General features: G+C 47.1%; 1 long non-coding RNA gene across 1 annotated transcript; it reads right to left on the bottom strand.

Moving 5' to 3' along the window:
• Positions 1–3482: 3482 nt before the first annotated feature.
• LOC308652517 lies at positions 3483–8863 on the bottom strand. The gene is made up of 5 exons (XR_014022803.1): positions 8834–8863; positions 7874–7949; positions 4568–4827; positions 3844–4022; positions 3483–3595 (listed from the first exon to the last, which is right to left on the bottom strand). It is a non-coding gene; the product is annotated as an uncharacterized lncRNA (long non-coding RNA).
• Between the last annotated feature and the right edge of the window lie 1123 nt (positions 8864–9986).

Genomic DNA, 9986 nt, shown 5'->3' with positions numbered 1-9986 from the left:
AGATAAGCACTGTTACAGTTAATTGGACAACGAGACATTCCTGTGCAGCAGAAGCAGGATATGCAGGAAGAGGGATGGTGCAGGTCCCTGGGAAGATGGAATAGGATGGTAAGATTTCATACCACTGAGAATGGTGTGTCATTTAAAACTTGTGAGTTGTTTATTTCTGGAATCTTCCATTTAAGATTTTGGTTACTGAAACTGCAGAACATGAGACTCACATACCATAGAATGGATGGCTTAAACCCCAGACATTCATTTCTCACAGTTGTGGAGGCTAGAAGTCCCAGTTCAAGAGGCTGATTAGGCTCATGCTTGGGGAAGGCTCTGTTCCTGGCTTGCAGATGGCCACTGTCTGTCTGTGTCCTCACATGGCCTCTTCTCTAAGCATAGGTGGAGGCAGAGGGAGAGCTCTGTCTCTTCCTCTTTTTAAAGACACAGTCCTTCTGGGGGCAGTGGCACAAGCCTGTAATACCAGCGGCTCAGGAGGCTGAGGCCAGAGGATTGCAAGTTCAAAGCCAGCCTCAGTAAAAGGGAGGCCCTAAGCACCACAGGGAGACCCTGTCTCTAAATAAAATACAAAATAGGGCTGGGGGTATGGCTCAGTGGTGAAGTATCCCTGAGTTCAATTCCCGGAATCCAATAAATAAACAATAAATAAATAAATAACACAGTCCTGTTGAATTAAGGGTCCCACCTTTATCACCTCACTTAACCTCCCCAACCTCCCCAACAGCCCAGCCTCCAAATACAGTCACAAGGGTGGTTAGGGCTTCAATAGATGATTATGAGGGTTAACTACAATTGAGTTCATAGCAGTTTCCTGCTTGAATTTAAGGATTTAAAAAAAGAGTTGTAATCACAGTTATTTTTGGTCCAACTGAGATTTCTACCCATTGGTTTACCGACTCACACTCATCTAAAATCTGTCGGCTGACAGGGCACACTGGTTAAGGATCCTTATACTTCCAAATACACAAGATCAATAAGGTGGATCAATAAGAGTAATCACTCGGGTCACACTTGTGCATCACCCTCTAGGGTAGGGAGTCAGGTAAACAGTCCTGCCAGAGATTTCTCACACAGAGAGTCTCGTACATGGTAGGCACCCCATCCAAACCAGCCAGAGTCAACAAGTAAACCAGTGAGTGAGCGGGTGAGCCAAGGTGATTTCCCCTGCACGTGGTAAGTGCCTGGGGTAGAGGGTTTGATAAGCAGAGACTTGCCGTCTCCCTTCTGTCCGTCATTTGCACAATCCTGAGTCAGAACCTGAGCCTCTCATTTTTCAACTCTGGGTTTTTTTCACTTCCTGTACCTTAGGAAGGGCAGAGCTTCCTTCAAGTCTCTGTGAAGTGAGCCTTGGATAAACTGCAGAGGTGTGAAAAGCACCTGTCTAAGAAGATCTATAAAACGTCTCCTGTAGGTCTTTAATCCGGCTCCTCCGGGTGTGTGGCATTGGCAGTTCACGCAGGTTCAATCAAACGCAGACAAGTGGGAATGGATTTCCTTTTTACGCAGTTGGCTACACAGTGAGTTTCTTTTCTTCCTTCCTTCCTCTTTTTTTTTTTTTCTCTTGCTTTGCACTCTTCACAAACTTATTTTGAGCTCCGTCTGAGACGGCCGGGATGTGAAGGATCAGGCTAACGTTGTTTGATAATTAAGGAGAAATCTATTTTAAAAATCTCTCCCAGCATTCTGCCAGCTGGACTGTAAACCACGCGCAAGTTGCACTAAGTAAGAAAAATGGTCGGCCCAGGTCTAGTTCATGATGACATATGTTAATGACAGCATATTTCATATTTTTTTCAAGCTATTTGGGATAAATTAAGCAGGGGAAGTAGTCTACCCTGCAAACCTTGCATTGGCATGCAGCTATTAGAGTAGGATTCCTCTTCTAGCAAAAACTACATAATTAAATGTAGAAGACTTAATAAATATTTGATAAACCCAATTTAGCTTACATTCGCTGAGTGCCTTCTATGTACGTACAAGCCATAAGGCTCACAGCTACACAGTTTATAAAAAAAGAATAAAGCAGCTTATCCAGGAGCCTTGGTTTCTTAAGTACTTTATGTCACAATAATGTAAATATATGTAATAACTTTTTAAAGACATCAGCTCATGTGTTGTATCTTGAAAGACTCTGCTTCCCTTCACATGTTTTCATCCTGCTGGGAGCCAGAGAAGTTTTGTGGAAATGAACAATTAAAAATGTTCCGACCTTAAGGAAATCTTTGTAAAATGTTGGTAGGGCTTAAGTAATGCTGTTAAAAACATTAATTTAGACAGGGTGTTCTAGCTGAGAGCCAAAACAAAAGGAACGGAATTCATTTACGGGCTCTTCTGCCAGGGGGACACATGCACACTGCCATTTGCAGATCTAATTCCATCTTGGCTGGAAATGTTTTTCCTAAGCTCACATGAAGAAATCCACCAAGAAAGGAGTCCTGGCTCCCACAGCAGACAGATAACACTAGCTCCTCTCAAAAAGGCCCTTAATACTGATGGGTTTCTTCTTCCCCCACCCGCCCCTCCTGCACTCACCGAAAGGCTCTATAGAAAGTCTCTCTTATTTGTTCCTTTGTATTTCTCATTAGGGCCTGAGAGGAACCCTATTGAGTTTCCCTGACATTATCTCAGTCCACCTGATGCCTGGGTGTTTTGAAATGTCATATTGCTTGAGAGATAATACCAGTCCTGATTATGTCTGTCACAGAGCTGGGCATGGAACAAGTCGGTGCAAGGGGACAATAGGAAGGGAAGTCTTCCTTTGCACCTTGGAGTGGACAGTCCAGAGCAAGGCCAGCCAAGCGTCCACTCATCCAGGACATGCAGGGCCACCAGAATCACTACTGTTCTCTCTGCCATCCTGCCCTCCTAGATCCTGCATTCCCTTGGTGACAGTTCTGGCAGGGGGGGAATAAACACAATTGATATTGGACTCAGAGATAAATTAACCCCAGATTTGCAACCTCGAAGCCTACATGGGCCAGACGAGCATATCAATGTATGAATCAGACTTGCTTAAGACCTGCTGAAGAGTCAAAGTCTGGCCCTCTGAAAGGAACTCAAATTTAAAACACCCCAGCACACAGTTGCCTAAAAACAAACCACATCTGTGGCATTAACTGACTCACATCACCGACACACCATCCCCGACCTGGTCTGCACTCTCGTTTCATAGATGGGACCTGAGTCCCAGGATGAAAACCAACTTTCTTCCGGAGCGGGACCAGATTCAGTTTACCTAAATTTCCTTTCCTACTTGGTTATTTGTTGGGGGCAGGAAGTGAAGTTGGGACACTTCTAAGTCCCAAACCTTCAGACCTGTTGGCACCATGCCCCTCTGACTAGAGCTGCCTGGAGAAAGAATAAGCTGCCTGTCATCTCAAGCGCAGGGTAGGTGGCTTCGGTGGCTCTGGAAATGAAGCCCCCAGTTTATCTTCTGTTTTAGTCAGCTTTGTGTCACTGGGACCAAAAGACCTGACATAAATAACCTAGAAGAGGAAAAGTTTATTTTGGCTCACGGTTTCAGAAGTGCAGTTCATGGTGGGCCAACTTCACGGTGGAGGAAAGCAGCTCAGGACACAGCCATCTGGAAGCAGAGAGAGTGCGTTATGCTCACCAGGGACAAAACATAAAACCCAAAGGCATGCCTCTAGTGACCCACTTCCTCCAGCCACATCCTGCCTCCAGTTACTGCCCAGTTAATCCATATTTGTGGATTAATAGATTGACTAGATTATAGTCTCATGATATAATCATTTTACCTCTGAAAAATTCTTGCGTTGTCTCCTACATGAGCTTTTGGGAAATACCTTACACCTAAACCATGATATCTACCTTATGCCTAAGACATCTTCCTTCATCTTTCAGCTTCTTCAACTGTAGGATGGGAACTCCATAGATGAGACTGAAGCGGAGATATAATAAGCTGGTGATAGGAAGCCCTTAAAATGGTGCCCAATGGATTATCAATGTGTTGTGTTGGCACTATTATTTGATGTGGTCTTAAACATCACCTGCCAAAATAAAAACATTACTCAGAAGCCCAACTAATAGAAAATGATTTTTTTTAAAAGAGCTTTGCATGTGATTCACACTGCATACCAAGGAAAATTATAAGGAAAGGAATGACAAGATCCAGCCAGAAAAACTGAATCATGAAAACCAAGCAGCAATGCTATCCAAGGTAAATCTTTTCACCAGCCAGGATGGTAAGAATTAAGCAAATTTATTCTCAAGAAAGATGTGGCAGAGAGCTTTCTCAGAAAAAGAAAAATTGAACAATCTGCTTACTAAAACCTCTTAGGAAAGAAAACTTCCTTTCAGAAATACTTCACATTCAAAATTGTTGTGAGTCAGGAAAAAAAAAATGGATGGGGGCATTTTTCCTCAAGTGAACTAAGACGGATAATTTCTGTAAATTAACCACTTTCCAAAAAAATAAAAAGAGAAGCAAATTAATTCTGTGCTATTAAAATGCATCTATCTTCCTACATACTTAAACATCGCTGGTTTTGGTTGGGGGTCTCTGCTGGCAGGGAGTCTGCTGGGGAGTACCCACTTTTGAGCCGTGGATCCTTTCACATGTGCCACTGTGGTTCTGACGCCTATATTCACTTCACGTGGGTCCTTGCCTTCTCCAAGCTTCCAAGAGCCATCCAAGTCCCTTGTTCGCACCTCCTCCGGGGTCTTTGCCATGGTGTCCAATGCAATACACACACACAGAGTTTCCACATCAACACACTCTCTTCAGTCCAGCCCTGTGTCCCCCTCCTTGGTCACTTTGTGTCAGTCAGCTTTCCATCACTCTGACAAGAATACCTGAGATCAAGGTAAGAGAGGAAAGATTTATTTTGGCTCCAGAAGTTTGGTCCATAGTTGCCTGGCCCGTCACTCGTGGTGAGGCAGAACATCATGGCATGACGAGTTTTGGGCGCAAAACTGGTTACCTCGTGGTGGCGGCTGGGAAGCAGAGAGAGAGAGAGGAAGAAAGGGCTGAGGACAAGATATACCCTTCAGATGGTGCCCCCCACGACCCACTTCTTCCAATCAGGCCCCACCTCATGTCTCCACCTTTTCTCAGTAGTGCCAAACGGGGGGACCAAACCTTCAACACATGAGTCTTTGGGGACATTTCAGGTCCCAATTAACACCCACACACCGTCTTCTGGCCGCAGCCGCTCTTCTTCCTTCGCAGGTGTCTGGTTCCCAGCGGGGGTGTTATAACTTGACCCTTGATACTGGGCTGGTGCCAGGGGAGGAGGTGGAGGCGAATCCTGACAGTAGTGCACACCACCTTGAAAGGCCGATGCTTTTGCACGATCTTCAAACAGCCTCTCACAAGGGGAAGTGAGCCCCTGCAGCAGGGCCAGGGGTGGGAGGGGCCTGGGCCTTTAAGGTTCTAAAGGGCGTTCACCCAGGTGACCCCATCTCAGTCCTTAGCTTCTGGCCCCTTGCCCGCTCATGCCCTGAGCACGGTGGATTGGCCGGGGCTGAGCATGCAATCCATTTGGGAGCACTAGGGCTGCTCTCACAATGAAGGCCTGGGCCCGACTCTGCCTACCTCCTGCCTACAGGAGACAAAGGTCTCTTTTATTTCCTGTGGAGGAGTGTGTGTTGGTCAGCTCTCCATGGCTGTGACAAAGTACTGAGATACAGGACTTAAAGAAGGAAAGATTTGTTTTGGCTCACAGTCTCAGAGGTTTGGGTCCAAGGTCACTTGGCTCTATTGTTTTGGGGCCTGTGGTGAGGCTGGACATCAAGGCAGAAGGGCATGGCAAAGGAGAGCTGCTCAGCTCATGGTCAGAAAGCAGAGAGAGAGGGAGGGGGGGGGCAGGTGCTCGTGGGGGAGAGAGGGAGGAGCTATGGACAAAATACATCCTTCAAGGACCTGCCCTCCCACCAGTGACTGACTTGCTCTGACTAGGCCCCCACCTCCTGAAGTTTCCACCACCTCCTACTAACAGCCCCCACTGGGGAACAAGCCTTCAGCACATGAGTCTTTGGGGGACATTCCAGGTCCAAACTATAACAAGGAGGCTCTCTGAGTGTCACCTGTGACTTTTATGGTCTTCCCCCAAGGCGTTAGTGGCCTGCTCATTATAAAGCATCCAATTTCACTGGGATCATTCACTTCATTATAATATTGCTTTGGGCCTTTAACTTCCCAAGTCCCAGAGAGTAATCAAGAGAGGTTGCTAGAAAAGATACAGACAGGCTGCATAATAGATACCACCATCAGTCAGGTAACAGGAATAAATCCTAGCAATGCAACTATAATTTAAAACAATTTATTATATATCTCAAAATAACTAGAAGAGAGGAGTTTGAAGATTCCCAGTACAAAGAGGTGCTAATTACTCTGATTGGATCATTGCACACTGTTTACATGTATCTCAATTATCATACTGTACCCTGTAAATACACACAATTATGTGTCACATTAAGAAAAAGTAAAACCTACAGGAGTTTTTCTGATTGGAGAAAAGAAAGCCAGAGAGCCTGTTCCTGCCAGGACACTCCCTGCCCTTATCCAGGCTGGAGGCCCCTGTGTAGCCCGCACCCTTGCCTTGCCACGGCATGCCAGGTGGTGCCGGAGACGCACCTGCCACTGCAAAATATACCCTTCAAGGACACGCCCTCAGTGACTGACTTCCTCCGACTAGGCCCCGGTGGACTCCACCTTGGAGTCGGCTCCTTTCGACCATTCCTGATCCTGTCGTAGGTCCATTTTTCCAGAAACAGGCTCTGAGTCTGAGAGTTGAGTGCAAGCAGTTTCCTGGGGAGCCCTAGAGTCCCCTCCAGAGGAGGGGTGAAGGACAAGCCAACTGTAAAGCTGTCACAGCCGGAGCGGCACACACTGCCCAGGGTCTCTGGCGCTGGGCCTGCCCGAGTTGCCCTGCCCTGGAACAGCAGGACCTGAGCCTTGACACTGCCCAAGGACCAGATGCACTGCTCTGTGGAGGCAGAGTGACTTTGGATGAGGACTTTGGATGAGGACTTTGGGTGAGAGGGACTGAGGACAGAGTGACTTTGGACAAGAGGAACAGAGCAGCACAGTCTCCTCCTTACCTCCATCTCGGGCCCTTCACTCAGCAGCCAGTGACCTTTCCAAAATGCAAATCGATCACATGACCACCCTCCCGCCTGAGTGCTAGGAATCAAGTCCAGGTGCCTTCCTTGGGCGCTGGAGGCTTTGCCTGATTGGACCTTGGCTGATTTTTGCGGCCTCTTTTTTTGACACTTCTCTTGAAGGTTCTGCTTCAAAAAGCAGAATATTCATGGCTGTACCAGGCCTGTGTGGGGGTGTGGGGGTGTGAAATGCTTTTTCTGCCCTCACCTCTTCCCTACCCAGAGCCACTTCCTCTAGCACCTCTGACCCTCCGACTCTTCCTCTTCCCCTACATTTCTAGCTTCCTCCTAGAAGTCTTCCCCGACCCCCTGGAGTAAAGGGTGCATGCTTCTTATCCTTCCTGCCTCTCTTAGACAAGCAGACTGTTCATCCTGAGCTTTAATCCTGTGTGGCTCAGCCTCCCTGACTAAACTGTAAGTCCTGGGAGGACAGTGACCATGGCTGTCTTATTCATTGTTACCTCTAACTCCCAGCGTGAGGCCCAGCTACCAGTCTCCTAAATGAACAAGTGAATACAGAAGGCAGTGGAGCATTCAGCAGGAAAAAAAGAAAAAAAGAAAAGAAAAAGATGACTATAAATTGCTAAAGGTAATTACACATTGCCCAGACAGGCTTGGAGAGAGACTGGAGTGACCAGTTTTCAGCAGAGATTCTCTCTGAGGTTGAAAGATGGTGATACCTATCAAGCCCATGAGGAAGGTGAACTCACCCAGTCAAATGGGGTTCAATACTCACCCTTCTAAAACCGCTCGGTGCAGTTCTGAACGCTGGAATTCAGGGGAGCGGGGAAGGCCATGGATTTAGAGGGAATCTAAGGAAAAAAATCAGTGAAAACAGAAGTTGTGATTTCTGCAGAGAGATCGAACACATTAGGACCCCCACTTTGAAGGTATTGGAACAAAGGACACAGGATGGAAGTCTGCAAGATGATTCAGGATGTGGGCAAACACTGAGGCTGTGGATGGCGTGGACAGAAGGGGACCTTAACACAGCAGGAAGCAGAGCACAGGCCCCACCTGAGGGAAGGCACAGATGGCTCTCCAACAGAGTGGGGGCCACCAAACGGAGCGACCTGCCCTACTCTTGCTGCAGTGACCCCTGTAAGAGCTCCGCCCAACCTGGGTGGCATCCAGAGTGGGTATCTAACTGGTGTTTGTGGGAAGGGTCCTTCAGATGCCGAAAGGAAATAAGAGATTTGGCAAAACATCTTGGAGTTGAGTAGGAAAAGAAAAACTCGGGTGGAGTCCCGGAGGACACCACACCCCTTTGGGATGTAGCATGACCTCTTTTCCCTCGGCCATCCATTGTTTTGAGGAGTAAAACATTACTCGTTTGCCCCCCAGTTTCTTCCTCTGTAAAATTGAATAGTTGAAGGATTCGGCAACCAGACCTAGCACAGAGTTAAGCGCTTAATAAATATCTGCTATTATCATTGCTGTTTTAGGAGATACAACATGGCATCTTGGAAGAGTTATGTCATTTCTAATCGAGAAATGTGACTTCAAATGCTGGCTCCAAAGCATACTGATTATGTGACCTTAACCAGCTGTTCGACCACTTTGGCTTCAGTACTCAGAAAGGCAACAGTACTGTCGCCATCTATCGTAGCTGGCGACCTAACCCTGGGTTCACAAAATCTGACCATTCCAAAACTCAAGAAGATGACAAATAAAGCACACAACCACCCAGAAATACCTCTTCAATAATCCAGAGACAGCTCTGCCCCCTGAAGGGTCCGTGGAAAGAGAGAGAGTCACTGGAGTTTTTTATTCTTATATGGGGGACACACAAGGGGAGGTTCCATGGAACATTCCATCCCCCAAAGGGCAAAGGGGTAGGATTACAAAGGAACAGGTGAGTGTAACTCAACCCCCGCGGGTGACACCTATATCTGGAGACACGCCTTGCTACAAAATGTAGTCATTGGTCAGAGCCCAGGGAAATCAGGACAGGAAGGTGTCTGCATCCACGGCAGCTCCTGGCACTACTGAGCACAGCGTTGTCCTAGCCTAGAAATTCCTTATTCACTTGTGCATGTGTGTGTTTTCCTTTGAGCTGTTTATGGCGTGTGCCTTTGCCCTTTAAGAATCATCACTTGAGGGCTGGGATTGTGGCTCAAGTGGTAGCGCTGGGTTCGACACTTGGCACCACATAAAAAATAAAAGAGATATTGTGTCTACCTAAAACTAAAAAATAAATATTTTTTTTTTTTTTAAAGAACCATCACTTGATACTGGGAGTGATGCCTGGGGGTTGTTTTCTGAGAGGGAAATGAAAGGGCGGCACAGAAACCAGACTTAAGTCTCAAGCCCATGCGAGCAAGCCAAGAGGCAGCCTCTCTGCCTGCTCTGAGGGGAATGGCATGGAATCTATTAGGAGAGCAGGACCTCACCACTTTTGTCTGTCTCTGTTTGCAGCCTCTATGGCCTGATTGACTCCAAACATCTGAGGACAACATCTATGCCCTGACACCATCTCAGGATGTGCCTCTAGTCTGACTGAAGCAGAATCTTTATCTGCTTTATTTTTATGTGGAGTACCAGGGGCCGAGCTAACAGAAAGCCACAGGCTTCCATGGGCCCCCTCTTAGTTGGGGTGTTTTCCCTGCTGATATGGTTTGGATACAGTCCGTTCCCACCAAAACTCATGTTGAAATTTCATTCCCCACGTAGTGGTGTTGAGAGGTGGTAGGACCTTTATGAGACAATTAGGCTGGGTGGCCAGGTGGCACACACCTGTGATCCCAGCAGCTCAGGAGGCTGAGGCAGGAGGATGGAGAGTTCAAAGCCAGCCTCAGCAAAGATGAGGCGCTAAGCAACTCAGTGAGACCCTGTCTCTAAGTAAAATA

Source organism: Spermophilus citellus (assembly GCF_964194105.1).
Source record: "Spermophilus citellus genome assembly, chromosome: 6".
Classification (NCBI taxonomy): Eukaryota; Metazoa; Chordata; class Mammalia; order Rodentia; family Sciuridae; genus Spermophilus; species Spermophilus citellus.
Note: the sequence above shows the minus strand (reverse complement) of the source record. Positions and strands in the feature narration are given on the sequence as shown.